Source organism: Cetorhinus maximus, chromosome 6 (assembly GCF_964194155.1).
Source record: "Cetorhinus maximus chromosome 6, sCetMax3.hap1.1, whole genome shotgun sequence".
NCBI lineage: Eukaryota > Metazoa > Chordata > Chondrichthyes > Lamniformes > Cetorhinidae > Cetorhinus > Cetorhinus maximus.
This window is the reverse complement of record NC_135884.1, coordinates 113693131-113708967: the sequence shown is the minus strand read 5'-3', so window position 1 is coordinate 113708967 and position 15837 is coordinate 113693131. Positions and strand designations below refer to the sequence as shown.

At 42.4% G+C, this 15837-nt stretch overlaps 1 protein-coding gene across 1 annotated transcript in view; it reads right to left on the bottom strand.

The window, feature by feature from the left end:
- The window catches only part of LOC144682050 (uncharacterized), a 620845-nt gene extending 605544 nt beyond the window's left edge, over positions 1–15301 (bottom strand). The window contains exon 1 of the mRNA XM_078544320.1: positions 15178–15301. The gene's annotated coding sequence lies outside the window, so the exon portion shown is untranslated. The remainder of the gene's footprint in view (positions 1–15177) is intronic.
- Positions 15302–15837: the final 536 nt, after the last annotated feature.

Genomic DNA, 15837 nt, shown 5'->3' with positions numbered 1-15837 from the left:
TTTTTGGATACAAACAAGCTGTTAAGATGGCTGCCACAAATATGGGACTTTTGGCATTTGGACTACAGACAGTATCAGTCGATACCTAACTAAATATGGACATAGGTGAGGGTACTCACAGTCATTTGTGGAATTCACACATATTATTGTTTCAGGATGGGCCACCACCTAAAGACTGCGGAATTTCCAGACTGTCTATCTCCATGTTTCATACTGGACAAAACGGAAGATTGGAACTCAATAGTAACTATTAACTTCCCATTGTATCACGATGGCCTCCCCATTCAAACTAGACCGGATAGGCCTCAGAAGCGTTAACCCAGCAGTCATGTGATTGAAACCGGTTTCAAGAACTGCACTCTTTTTACCCCAGGACCCAACAGGTCCATCAGTCATCAGTCAGTTTGAGAACCAGATTCTGAAAGGTCATTCTGCAGGTCATCAAGCAGCCAAAGTACTTAATCTGTTCCACTCTCACAGGCACAGATCTTCTGTGAAGTGGCAATCCTCAAATTGCCGTGCCTAGACGCTGCTCCACATTTCTTGTAGGGCAGGGCAGCTCCCTCCCAGGCGGGGCCAGCACTGGCTCCATGGGCCAGAGGATGACCGCCAGGGTCATCAAGGCCAACAGGACAGCAGAGTCAGCAGGCTGTCTCAGATGCCACTCCGTGCGATGGGGCAGCACCAAGACGTAGCAGCCGAAAACGTAAATATAAGGCACCTTAGGCACACCACGGGTTTTTCACTGGTGCTTTTGTGTTGGCCGGAGATGAGGTCCTTATGATTTGTCTTGATTTGTAACACTATTGTCTTTTTTTTGGAATAAGTTGGTTTACTTGACATATTAAATTCAGATATGTCACCATGGCTGAGGCTGCCTCTTTTTTTCTGCATGTGTATAGTTTCCAAAACTGTAATGAGTGCTTTGTTGGACATAGCTTTATTAACAAGGCCCTTAGTTACCGTCCCTAACCTGGCAGATTTTGCACTTAGGTGTCGAGTATCGAGCCTACAACCCAGCCTTGTCCTGGAGGTCCACCTGTGGTGTGCTGGCTGAAGGTTCATTCGATTAAAGCCTCCCAGGTGTCCCTGCCTCCCTGCAGTATGCCCGGGTCAGTGTCTACCCCCTCAGCATTTCCCTGTGCATGCTCATCCTCAGACTCACTGCTAGACTCATCGTGTGCAGCTGCAGCCACTGCGTCAACATCTTCATCATCCACTGCGTCCCCCCTTTCCGGCGCAAGATTGTGGTGAGCGCAGCATGCAACCACTATCACTGACACACGATCTGGGGGGTACTGGAGTGCGCCCCCTGACTGGTCCAGGCATCCGAAGAGCACCTTGAGAAGACCGATGGTCCTCTCCACCACAGCCCTTGTGGTGCCGTGGCTCCTATTGTACCGCTGCTCAGCTTCTGTTCTCGGATGACGGAGAGGCGTCATGAGCCACCTTCTTAAGGGATAGCTCTTGTCACCCAGCAGCCATCCATCAAGCAGGGCTGGAGCATTGAAGAGCCCCGGCAACTGGGAGTGTCTGAGGATGTAGGCGTCTTGGGAGCTGCCTGGGTACCTTTCACAGACTTGTAGAATCAGCATCCTGTGATCACACACTATCTGCAATTCATGGAGTGGAAGCCCTTCCTGTTGACGAAGGCACTGGGCTCATCTGCTGGCGCCTTGATGGCCACGTGTGTGCAGTCTATTGCACCCTGGACGCGGGGAAAGCCAGCAATGGCTCAATGCCTCTGGTTCAGCTGTCTGGCTGGCCTCATCCCAGCAGTAGTAGATGAAGGTCAATGCACGCCTGAACAGAGCGCCTGTAACCTGCTTGACACAAGTGTGGACAGCTGATTGGGAGACACCACAAAGATCACCCACCGAGCCCTGGAAGGAGCCAGAGGAATAGAAGTTGGGGGCAGCTGTGACCTTCAGAGCCACTGGCATGGGGTGTCCACCCACACAGTTAGCGGAGATCTCAGGGCCAATCATCTGACAGATATAGTTGACTGTCTCCCTTGAGAGACGGAGCCTCCTTCGGCACTGCACCTCAGACATATTGAGGTAGCTGCTTCGTCGCCTGTAAACCCTGGCAGCAGGATAGTGGCGTCTTCTGCGGTCCCTTCAGCCTTGGACTACCTCTTGGCCCTGCGCACCTTGTGCCTGCCCTCCCAAAGGTGGCTCCCCTGGCACTCGTGGCTTCCTCCCTCTTCTAGCCCTCCCTTCCTCCTCAGAGGAGCTGCCTCCAGTGGAGAATTCAGGTCCCATTCCCAGGCTAAGGGAAAGCTTCCTGAAACCTGCAACCCAGAAAAGATTCCTCACTGCAGAGTGCTGACCTGAAGGTTAAGAGTCTAGAAAAAGCAGCTGATATGCATTTTGAAGCATTGCAGATCACATGGGCAAGTTTCAAAAACTTTCAAAAATCAATACTTGACAATGCATATTCATGACCCCAGTGAGCCCTCTTATCCCGCCCGTGGATGAGGTTTATACAAATACCCGCCTGCCCATTGCGCCTGTGCGCCGACCTGAAGATTGCACGAGCGCTGAAAAATTGGCGTCGATTGGTGAGTCAAGGGCCTTAAGTGGCCTGTTAATTAACAAGTGTGTTAACAGGCGCACGTCGAACATTATCGCATGCCTGCCCAGTGAAATATCGCGATAGCACACAGTGACGTTGAGACTCTTGCCCGATGTCACTGCGCCTCATTTTACGCGCGGATATGTGGGGCCCGCCCCCGCATGCCAACGGGAAAATTCTGCCCTTAATTTCTTACTAATACTTTAAAACCGTTTTGAGACAAATTAACAGTTTCAACATCCTTAAAGTGCTTTGATATTTTTATGTAGTTCACCTTGAACTCCAGAGAAGTCCACCTCACCAGAGTGACTTTAAAACATGCAGCTGCACCCAATGAGTGAGGCAAGTTGAAAGCAAGAATGAGAACACAATTAAGTCCAATGCCAAAGATACAGGGGCTGCCTATCTGATACCCAAATCCAATAGCAGGTTCCCAACACCTCAGGGCAAAGTAAATTTGCCACAATAGGCAAAAAACCTTCTACCAGGAAACCATTGCAACTAACAGCTAAATGTCTTTCCTGGAGTGATAGGCTTGTAACACCAAGGAATTAATTGAACTAATTTTAAGCAGGCAGGGGATTGAGAACCTTCTCTTAGGACAAAGTCCGCCCCAGCCATGCAGACATGAAGTACATTAGTCTCAATCCCTCATGCCAGTACAAAACAATTCTTAAGCAATACAGTACCAATCATGGCCTTCATTTAAAAAAAAATCAATTTGGCCTACTAAACATCCATACAAGAATCATGTGGTTCTCATTCTATCACAACAGCTGTGCTTCACATGTCACAATGACTCCGCAATATTTTTGAATTTAATCTACATAATTATAATAATTATTTTACATAATTATTACTGTCAACATCCTGAAGGTTACCATTAACCAGAAACTGTACTGGACTAGCCATATAAATACTGTGGCAAGAGCAGGTCAGAGGCTGGGAATTCTGCAGAGAGTAACACACCTCCCGGCTCCCCAAAGCCTGTCCACCATCTACAAGGCACAAGTCACTTGCCTGGATGAGTGCAGCTCCAACAATACTCCAGAAGCTTGACACCATCCAGGACAAAGCAGCCTATTTGTTTGGCACCCCATCCACAAACATTCATTCCCTCCACCACCAATGCACAGTGGCAGCAATGTGTACCACCTACAAGATGCACGGCAGGAACTCACCGAGGCTCCTTAGACAGCACCTTCCAAACCCACAACCGCTACCATCTAGAAGGACAAAGGCAGCAGACACATGGGAATAGCACCACCTGGAAGTTCCTCTCCAAACCACTCACCATCCTGACTTGCAAATATATTACCGTTCCTTCACTGTCGCTGGGTCAAAATCCTGGAACTCCCTTCCAAACAGCACTGTGGGTGTACCCACACCACATGGATTGCAGCAGTTCAAGAAGGCAGCTCACCACCACCTTCTCAACAGCAATTAGGGATGGCAATAAAGGTTGGCCTAGCAAGATCCCATGAATTGAATTTTTAAAAATTGCAAACAAATTTGGGAGAGGTTTTTTGTGAGAGCGTTGATTTTTCCAAAGGTGTGCTTATGGGCCCAGAAAACTGGACAGAGTATAGTGTTGTAACCATGCTATGATTCTGAGAGAAGTCATTTTGCTCATCATGTCCATGTTGGCTCCCTGCAAGAGTAACTCAGCTGGTCCCACCACCTCAGAACTCTGTCCCTGAACTCTCCTGCCTTTAGAATTGTACTTTTTTTTTATACTGCACACTTCTCTGTATTAACTTTCACCTGTCATGTGTCCACCCATTCCATCAGCCTATGTCCTCTAGAAGTTTATCAGTATTTTCCACACAGTTCACAATATTTTTCCAAGTTTTCGGTCACCTGCAAATTTTGAAATTGTGCCTTGCATACTCAAGTCTGGGTCATTAAAATAGATCAAATAAAGAGGTGGTCCTAGAACCAACTCCAGGGGGAAATCTACCATATCCCTTCCTCCAGTCTGAAAAACAATCATTCACCACTACCCTCTCTTTCTTGTCACTCAACTAACTTTGTATCTATGCAGCCTCTTTCCCTTCTGTTCCATGAGAAATATTTGTAACCAAATTGAAACATTAATAAAAAAACCTTTAATTGGTTGTTTGCCAAACAAATTCTAAAATATAACATTTCATCCTAAGCATTTTTCCTGTGCCTGGATTCTTCTTCTGCCCTTAACCTGGTTGTCCCATCACAATTCTCAACTAGATGATCCATTGGTTCTGTGAACATCGAGCTCTGCAAATAGCTTGCTGTTTTGATATTCAGCATACAGGTAGCCTTATGTAATAACTTCACTAGATGGATGCCTCATTTTAAAGGTATGCCTGGGGTTGTGCCTGGCACACTCTTCTACATTCCACATTGAAACAGGGTTGGCCAATTGATTTAATGGTAATCAAAGTGTGAGTAACATTACAGACCACAAGGCTACAGAGGGTGTCCTCATTGTGAGGACAAGGATTTGATTCTGACCAGTAATGAGGCCTGCAACTGGTAGGTTGACTTAGATCGCTTCCCTCATCTCTAGATTCCCTCGCGTGCATCAATTTACCAAGGTATGACATACCCAGGAAGGCTGATGGAAAAGTCTGTAATAGCAGCTGATAAGCACTGCTCTGCATACTTAATTTATTCATTCATGGGATGTGGGTGTCGCTGGCTAGGCCAGCATTTATTGCCCGCCTCTAATTGCCCTGGAGGAGGGGATGGTGAACAGCCTTCTTGAACCGCAGCAGTCCATGTATTTGTAGGTACACTCAACAGTGCTGATCGGGAAGGAGTTCCAGGATTTTGACCTAGTGGCAGTGAAGGAACAGCGATATATTCCCAAGTCAGGATGGTGTGTGGCTTGGAGGGGAAATTGCAGGTAGTGGGGTTCCCATGCATCTGCTGCCTTTATCCTTCTAGGTGGTAGAGGTTGAAAGTTTGGAAGGTGCTGTCAAAGGAACCTTGGTGAGCTGCTGCAGTGCATCTTGTAGATAGCATGCACTGTTGTCACTGTGCTTTGGGAGTGGAGGGACTGAATGTATAAAGTGGTGGGTGGGGTGCTGATCCTTTGTCCTGGATGGTGTTGAGCTTCTCAAGTGTTGTTGGAGCTGCACTAATGCAGGCAAGTGGAGAGTATTCCATCACACTCCTGACTTGTGCCCTGTAGATGGTGGACAGGCTTTGGGAGTCAGGAGGAGGTGAGTTACTCTCCATAAAATTCCCAGCCTCTGACCTGCTCTTGTAGCCACAGCATTTATATAGCTGATCCAGTTCAGCTGTGGTATCCCCCAGGATGTTGATAGAGGGAGGTTCAGTGATGGTAATGCCATTGAATGTCAAGGGGAGATGGTTAGATTCTTTCTTGCTGGAGATGATCATTGCCTGGTACTTCTGTGGCATGAATGTTATTTGCCACTTGTCAGCCCAGGCCTGAATGCTGACTTTAGTCTGAGGCGTTTCACACATATTACTGTTCTTTAGCAGTGGATAGAGATCCACTCCTGGTTTGTTTTAAATTGCATGTTTCAAAAGTATAATCTTCAAAAGAATGATTTATTTGTTGAAACAGACAGTTTCTATGTTTCTATGCCAATCTTTCTTAACATTGTTTCAGAGTTGGGATTTTTTGGTAAAATGAAGATAAGATGCTAACTTATTTGGGTTGTAAGCCACAGTAGTACAAACATACGAAATAGGCGCAAAATTCGGCCCCTTGAGCCTGCTCCGCTATTCAATAAGATCATGGCTGATCTGTTTGTGTTGCAAGTTCTACATTCCTATCTACCACTAATAACCTTTGATCCCTTGCCTAACAAGAATCTATCTACACCTACCTTAAAAATATTCAGTGACCCCGTCTCCACTGCCTTCTGAGGCAGAGTTCCAAAGTCGCACAACCCTCAGAGAAAAAATTCTCCTCACCGCTGTCCTATATGGGTGACCCCTAAATTTAAAACAGTGCCCCCTAGTTCTGGACTAGGAAACATCCTTTCCACATCCACTTTGTCAAGACCATTCAGGATCTTATATACTTCAATCAAGTCACCCCTCACTCTTCGAAACTCCAAAGGAAACAAGCCCAGCCTGTCCAACCTATCCTCGTAGAATAGCCCACTCACTCCAGGCATCAATCTAGTAAACCTCCTCTGAACCGCCTCCAATGCATTTACATTCTTCCTTAAATAAGGAGACCAAAACTGCATATAGTATTTGTGGTGCGGTCTCACCAATTCCCGGTATAACTGAAGCATAACATCCTTATTTTTATGTTCAATTCTTTTTGTAATAAAGGATAACATTCTATTAGCCTTCTTGATTACTCATTGTACCTGTGTAATAACTTTTTGTGGTTCATCCACTAGAACACCTAGATCCCTCTACACCTCTGAATTCTGCAGTCGTTCTCTGTTTAAGTAATACTCTGCTTTTTTATTCTTCCTGCCAAAGTGAACAACTTCACATTTTCCCACAATATACTCCATCTGCCAGATTTTTGCCCACTCACAACTTATCTATATCCATCTGCAAACTCCTTACGTCTTCTTTGCAACATACTTTCCTACCTTTGTGTCATCTGCAAATTTAGCTACCATGCCTTAGCTCCCCCAAAAATATTTTTGCAATCAAGAAATTATGCAAATTAATAGAAGATTTCAATATGCTATCCATTGTAAGTTTCATAAAGATTTTATTAATTGCAGATTTATCTTAGTACCAACACTAATAAGATAGTGTCACTCTACCAAGTGCATTTTATTCAGCAACGTGTGACATAAACCCTGGATGATATGTAATTCTTAAATATTTTTCTGATATGCTTTAATAATTGGGACACTACTTCCCTGATATACTAACAATCCAGAAAGGTAATATGGTGGCACAGCACTTTGTCTTCCAAAACAATATACTGGGAGAACATGGGTTCTGTTCACAGTTCTCTTTGTGACAACTTCCTGGTTTCAATTATCAATAGAAACATTTTTCAATGCTTATGAGTGGCTAGTTCAAGAGTAGAAGTGACGGAAAGAGGAGAGAACAACTTTTTAGGCAAAGATAGACATGGCATAATAGGATAGTAGAACTTTTAAAATAAGAGAATGAAAAGAAAGACTGAGTTCATTAATTTTCTTCCGGTATTATAACAGAACACAATTATTTGCTCACAAAAAAAAGTACCAGACATTTTTTTTATAGTTTGTGACCATTTGCAATGCTCCTCTATAACAGGGTAATCGACCTTAGACTCCCAAGCACTATGATCCTATGTACACTTGTACTTATATTGCAGCCCTGAAGATTTGGAATAGATCATTTTTAGCACTGTTGCCTCATTTGTGAATAAAGCTTCAATCAGAACTCCATGATCTTTTTGACAACAGCTGCTCTTGGTGTATACAAAGGGTAGGAACATGGGAGTAAATTTATTATGCATCCTTGCAGCTTTGTGCTATGTATCTAGATAAAGGCTTGAATACTCCTGCTTACAGAACAAGGTTCAGATTAACTCTACAGTAATACTACTGTTATTTACTAATCAGTTTGATGCCTGTACCAACTCGCAGCTAGATTTTTCTTGCTTTATTACATTCATTTGCTATTGTTGTTTCAGGCTTACAAAACCCTGATCACTCATATAAAAATGTGAAAAATTTCCCTGTTACAATTCCCCTTGGACAAGTAGCGTGTTGTGAGAATAAGAAGGGATTTGATGTCCATCTGTGCAAATGATCCAGATTTATCACATCCTCTGTGCTAACTTTGAGGCAGTATTACACAATGTTGCCTACATCCATGAATCAGGCTACCTTCCTCAATATATCTTTCTCATTAGCCCAAGTATGAAAGTGGGCAGCATTACAAACACAATCAATTTACCTAAAGAGAGAAACGCTTGCACAAAATGAGCTGAACTTTAACTAAAGTTTGGTGCTATTTTCTAAATGTGAGTGGACAATTCATGTCAGGAATCAGTGATTAATAAATTTCATAAAACTGGCACTGAGTGTCATAAATCAGTACATTATATACCACCGTACTTCTTGGTAATTGGAATGCACAAGAATTGACACCACAAAACCATGTATGAATGTCCCTCAATTTAAGGTATACACTCAAAATTCACAGTATCACATAATTTACCCCTCCACCAGTATTTGTAACAAGTCAGTCGAATTCTCAGCCATCCAACACCAATATTAAAAGATGGCAAATAAGTGCTTCAGCATCACACTTGCAGCTGATATCTTACAAACACTTGATGATACTATTGCTTTGTAATAGGCACCTTCGACAATGGTCATGTGTGAAAATGGACATCAGCCACAGTTTTGGATCTGCTGAAATTTTAAGAGTGAAGTCAAAAAAGCAGACAAGAAGAACATTGACTATTGGAAAATTGGTGAAGGCGGCACATACCGGTAGTTTCAGCAGTAGCTGTGGGGAGATAAAATTACACATGAGCAGTGGTTGGAAGAGGCAATCTCAATAATGGATCAAATGCAAGGTTGAAAGCTCAGTTCTGGGACAACTGGAACACTGAGGTTGGATGCCACATGATTCAGCCTGAACAGTCAGCTACATTGGTAAGTCAGATACAGAGGTATATCAGAGCTGTCAGTGGTCAAACAGGTTAGTGTCAATTTTGCCAAATTGAATTGTAGGAGGTTTTGACTTATACAAAATTGAAGTTAGGTAAGCAGATGGATAGTATAGCAATGAGCGTTGAGTAAAAGGTGATGACAGAATCACTGCGCATCACTCAGCCTTCACTATGCTTCCATATGAAACATTTGTTAGTGCTAGTTTTCAAACATTCTCTGAAACTTATGATACTTGACTTAAAAGCTCATTAACCTTACAGTACTTAAACATACACTTAAAAAGTAGTACTTACAACTACACCTAATTATGGTTGGTTATGAATTCAACCATGTTACAGTTCTGAGCTCAGTATCCTAGTCCTTTGATACCAAATACTCATTACAAACTACCAGTTTTTCTACATTTCTCTTACTCTGTGACAAGCTACACAATTCTGCATTACATAATTATATAAAACTTAACACAACTCCATAAAAGGGAAATTTAAATGACATCCTCTGTCAATAACTTCAGCTTCCCTAACTCAGTTAGTTCTATTTCTGTTGGCTTGAATTATACTTATCAATACTTTCAGTCTTGTTCCTTTGCTAGCAAGTGAAACCTTTAATTATAAGTCTATCTTTGTTTCTGTATCATTTGCACTAATTTAAAAGGATGATGTATGGCCAGGTGTTTTCTATTCCAATCAACAGCTGACCACATGGTTAACAAATGATTAAACTCGTCTGAAACTTATAAGTCAGCATGCAATGACATGTCTTGTTACTTCATTCTGAAACTGACTATTGCTCCAAAGTACTATTTGAAATTGACTTGTACTTTCCTGTTTAAACAGGCAAAGGCTAAAGGTTAATATTACAATAATATAAAGAGAAATCAATAGCAACAGAGCATTAATAGATTTTCAGAACACCCTGGCCAAACTTTACCTTAAACATCCCTAACAAAATTTAAAACAAAATCCCATTAAAAAGCTTAAACCAATGTATTGACTTATGTGTACTATCTACAAGATGGACTGCAGCAACTCGCAAAGGCTTCTTCAATAGCACCTCCCAAATCTGGCACCTCTACTGCCTAAAACAATGGTAACAGATGCATGGGAACACCACCATCTCCAAGTTCCCTTCCAAATCGTGCACCATCCTGAAATATCCTGAACAGTACTGTGGGAATACCTTCACCAAACAGACTGCAGCAGTTACAAAAGCTGACTCACCACCACCTCCTCAAGGACAAATAGGGATGGGCAATAAATGCTGGCCTTATTAGTGATGCCCACATCCATGAACAAATAAATTAATTAAAAATGCTGCATATTTAACAACACAGGATGGAAGCATTATTATTTCATTGTTGAGTTTGGCGGATGCATCCATTTAACCTGACTCTGAGTTATATGACCAGTTACAACCTTTATAGTTCACTGGTGTCCCAGAAGGAAAGAGAAAGAAAAATTAATTCTTTGATCTTTGAAGAGGATGATTTAGTTTTTGGACTGAGGAAATAAACTAAACAAGAATTACAGAGAACAGTTAAGAGAATAACTACAAGAGAGAAATGTCTAACTGAGGAATCCATATCACAAACTATCAGTTGAAAATCTCAAGTCATCTGAAACCTGAAACACATTTATTGTCATTCCAGTTATTCCTAGATGCTCATCAGCTCCAGCTGTGCTATTTTTACTCAAAGAGTAATTGTAACCTGGTGCTGAGTAATTTTGTTGATGCAATAAGCTCCATAGCTAACATTGCCATTCAGTTCTGCAATGAAATTGTCTAAATAGGCGTGGATTTATAATAATCGCTAAGTGATTAGTCAAATTTAATCGTCAATATGTTGTTTAGAAATTCTCTTACTTTAGGTGTTATATGATGACATGTGTGATGTAAAAACCTTGGATAAACAATATATTGCAGTTGGATCCAAATGGAATTGGAAGAGGGTGGGGGGGACGTGGGTTCACATTTGGTAGATGTTTTTGAATATAGATACATGTACCATACTGCACTTAGGTAGGGGCAACTTCCAGCATGTACATAATATGCGAGATTGCATGCTCAAGGCTGCTGAATAAGAGAAGGACCTGGAAAGTGTAGTGTATGAGTTATTAAAAAGTTTGTTACCAGCATCATGGGGGCCAGTTAGCTTAGTTGGCTAGATGACTAGAATTATGCCAACAGTGTGGGTTGTTTCCCATTCTGGCTGAGGTAGACTTGAGACTTGCCTGCTTGCCCTGCCCTCGAGAGTGGAAGGCAATAGCAAACCATCACTGGCAAAAACTGCCAATTAAACAGTTCAGGATGAAGCATCAGCAGACAATGTGCCAAAGGATCAGCCTTCAGGCAGAGCACACCTGAATGAATGAAATGACCAGCATCATGAGGCTATTGGGAAAAAAAATATGGTACTAGGATGTACTGCCAAGACAATTAAATATAATACACGAAGTACTATCCTTTATTGTACAAAGTCTTCATCAGGTGACATCTGGAGTTATGCCCAGTTCTGATTCTGCCAAATGCTGAGGATGTGCATTATACCATGCCAGATTCAAATGAACCAGTTGATCTTCCCTTACCCCTCCTTTTCATATATCAGATTGAACAATTTGTTCAGTTTCCGCATATCTTTTAATTTGTGTTTGTTTCCCATCCTATCCTGTAGCATTGACTAGTGCTGGGGTAATGTTTCACGGATCTTGTTTATAGACACCATGAAGTACATTGCAACCAATTGTTAAGGGAAAATTGCATTTAACTAACTTGCTTCAGTTTTTTGATGAGGTAACAGAGAGGGTAAATGAGAGTAATTAATGTGGTGTACATGGACTTCCAAAATGTATTTGATAAAATGTCTGACAATGACTTGTGAGCAAAGTTAGAGTTCAGGGAATAAAAGGGACAGTAGCAACATGGATATAAAATTGGCCAACATTGGAAACAATGTGCAGTGGTGAATGATTGTTTTCGGACTGGAGGAATGTTATAATGGGTTCCCCAGAGGTCAGTGCTAGGACCCCTTCTCTTTATGAAATAGGCCATTCAGCCCTCCGCACCTGCTCCACCCTTCAATAAGATCATGGCTTATCTGGTTATGATCTCCACTCCACTTTGCCTTTTTCCCCCCCATAACCCTAGCTCCCTTGTCTCTCAAAAATCTGTCTAATTCAGCCTCGAGTAAATTCAATGACCCATACTCCACTGCTTTCTGGGAAAGAGAATTCCACAGACTAACGACCCCTTGAGAGAAAAAAACTCTCATCTCCATCTTATAGGGTGGATCTCTTATTCTTAAACTGTGTCCCCTTGTTTTAGACTACCCTACAAGTGGAAACATCCTCAGTATCTACCAGATCAAATCCCGTCAGGATCTTATATGCTTCAACAAGGTCATCTCTCATTCTATCAAACGCCGATGGGTATAGCCCAACCTGTTCAACTTTTCTTCATAAGAGAAGCCCTTCGTCCTAGGAATGAGTCGAGTCCATTCTCTGAACTGCTTCTCGCGTAATTATATATTTTTTCAAATAAGGAGACTAAAACTATATACAGTACTCCAGATGTGGTCTCACCAAGGCCCTGTACAGCTACAGTAAAACGTCCCTACTTTTATATTCAATTCCCCTTGTAATAAATGCTAACATTCCATTTGCCTTCCTGCAGCTTATTTTTTTGTGATACATGTACCAGGATTGCCCGCGTCCCTGTGTACCACCAAGTTCTGCGACCTCTCTCCATTTGTGACCTAGACACAATTTCAAAATTTGCAGACACAAAACTTGGAAGTGTTGTGATCAGTGAGGAAAATTGTGTTAAATTTGTAAAGGATATAGGTTGGTGGAATGGGTGGACAAGTGGCAGATGAAATTTAATTCAAAGACATGTGGAGTGGTTCATTGTGGTAGAAAAACAGGGAGACACAAAATAAAGAGTGTAATTCTAAAGGTGATGCAGGAGCAGAGGGACCTGAGGGTATATGTGCACAAATCATTCAAAGGGGCAGGGCAACTTAAGAGTGCAGTTAAAAAGCATGTAGGATCCTGGGCTTTATAAATAGGGGTACATGAGTACAAAAGCAAGAATATTATGATAAACTTGTATAAAACACTGGTTTGACCTCAACTGCAGTATTTCATCCAGTTCTGGGCACCACACTTTAGGAAGGATGTAAGGCATTAGAGAGAGTGCAGATTCATAAGAATGGTTTCAGGGATGAGGAACTTCCATTATGTAGAAAGATGAACAAAGAGCTGTTCTCTTTGGAGAAGGTTGAGAGGAGATTTGGTAGAGGTATTCAACATTGTGGGGGGTCTGGACAAAGAAGATGGTGAGAAACTGTTCCCACTGGCAGAAGGGTCAAGAACCAGAAATTTAAGGTAATTGCCAAAAGAAGCAATGGCAACATGAGAAAAATTTTTTTGCAGGGAGCAATTAGAACCTGGAATACACTACTCCAAAGTGTGGAAGTGGCAGTCGTTTACAAAAGAGAACTGGGTCATTATCTGAAGAGAAAAAATGCAGTGCCAGTGTAATTGAAGGGTGTGGCACATAAAGGGTTAACTAGGGACTGAGCACAGTACATGTTAGAGAACACAGTGATGTAAGAGAACACATGACCTGCACCTAGGGGTCAGGGTAGTATTAGACAGAAGTGTGTAGAAGCAAGTATGGATGCTGCCCCCAGCTTGGACCTATGTATATTGTTTCCAGTAGTTAACAAGTTGAACTACTTAAGACTATGAATACCTTAATAAGACCTACGGAATAACATGCAACACCTTACAAGAATTAGGGGATAAAGGTAGGGGAGTGGGACTAGATAAATTGCCCTTACAGCGAGCCGGCACGGATAGGACGGATCGAATGGCACCTTCCGTGCTGTAACTATTGTACTTATGACTTGTGTCCTCACCCATTATCAACACATCTTGCCAAGCCCAAGCACGCTCACGCCTGCTGATGACAGCTCGATTTAGCTGAGTTCTCCATGCTCATTTACGCCTTTAACCAATAAGGATGCAAATTTACGCCCCCCACTTTTTTTAAAATCAGAATTAGTTACCAGCATTGAAAATAGCGAGATAAATTGCACTGCCTTTTTCCTTTCGAAATTCTACGAGAAATCGCCACACACCTGTTCGGTGTTACTATACACGTCACCACATTCCGTTTGCAAAAAGTAGAATTTATTGAGGGTAAAAAGTCCAGACTTTTTACAGAAATTGAGAGGATAAAAATCTAATGAACCATCTGTAGGTTGAACGATCAGAGTACAGATGTCTATCCTTGAATCCCATCAACAATACATGTTTCTGGTGAACGTTTAGAGCCACTTTGAATCCTTAATTGCAACTCAATATTAAAATTACCTATGCATATATTTTATTGCTGTTCAATAGTAAAATATCTTCCCTTGAAAGTTAATTTATACTCGCGTTTACCGTGAAATACACAGAATTCGCTGAAAATCAAATATATTTGGGAGGCTTTTAGATTTGTAGGTGTATCTTCTGTTCTGGACATTATAGTGGATTCAGCCATGTGTATTTCATTCACACACAGACAGAGACACTGATAAAAGGAACTCCAAGCCGAGAGCCCCACAGCACGCACACTCTGAAAACTTCACCAGCCTACACGATCCGAGAGCGCTGCAAACCTTGACCAAACCACTCTCAAAAAAAAAGCAAACAGCAAACGAGGCGCCGGAAGCAAGCGCATTTTTTTGTTGTTGTGGCATAAGTGACAGAATTAAAGTCAGTTAATAACTGGTTCAAACATTGATGGCAGCAGCCGGGCGGGTCGAGTTACTCTCATCGGGATAAGATAGATTTGACTCCAAAACAGACTCATCGGAACGGGGTCCGTGATATAAGCAGGAGTGAAAGCCAAGGACAGGAGAACGTATTACACAGCCCAGTAGTGTCGACAGGGTAAACTTAGTCAGCACTCCCGGGCGCAGGCAGAATCATAAAATTGCACCTACCAGAGGAATGTCACTCCTGTTACTACTTTGTTGTTGTTTTTCACCGACCATGTGATGGGCAATCGCTCCCCTCTCCACGCCCGAGAATAATTCAGCCTAAATCAAAGCCCATCATTTTCTAACTGAGGGCCTGCGGTGGAAACTTACTTTCGCTGCGTCCCACTTGGCGATTGCGTGTGTCGCCGCTGGTTGCCAGGGACGCTGCGGTCGCCATGGATTTGGTGTCTGTCTCCGGGATCAATTTCAATTCAGTGTCAGCCTCGTGTTGTTACATAGATCAACCTTGTATATTCGAGATGAGGGTAAACTACAATTTCTTTGGGGTGGTGAGAAAATGATTGGTTTGCTGCTACTGCTGGCGTTTTTCATATATATTTAGCTCCTTGTTAAATTTAAGAATGAACCTCAATCATCTGCCTCAGAATCACACAGCCCGAATGACCCAAGTATTTTCAATAACCCTTAATATATTGTGTGTTATGAGGACACCGGCCAAGCCGTACCTGTTCCCTCTATATATCTATCTGCAAGCTACATAGAAATACATAAAAGTTATAATCCTGAAATAGACCATTGGACCATCCTGTCCATGTAGTTTACCCTCCGCGCGAGTACCCGCTCACATTACCTTCTCAGTCCCCTTGCAGGAGTTAATTTAGA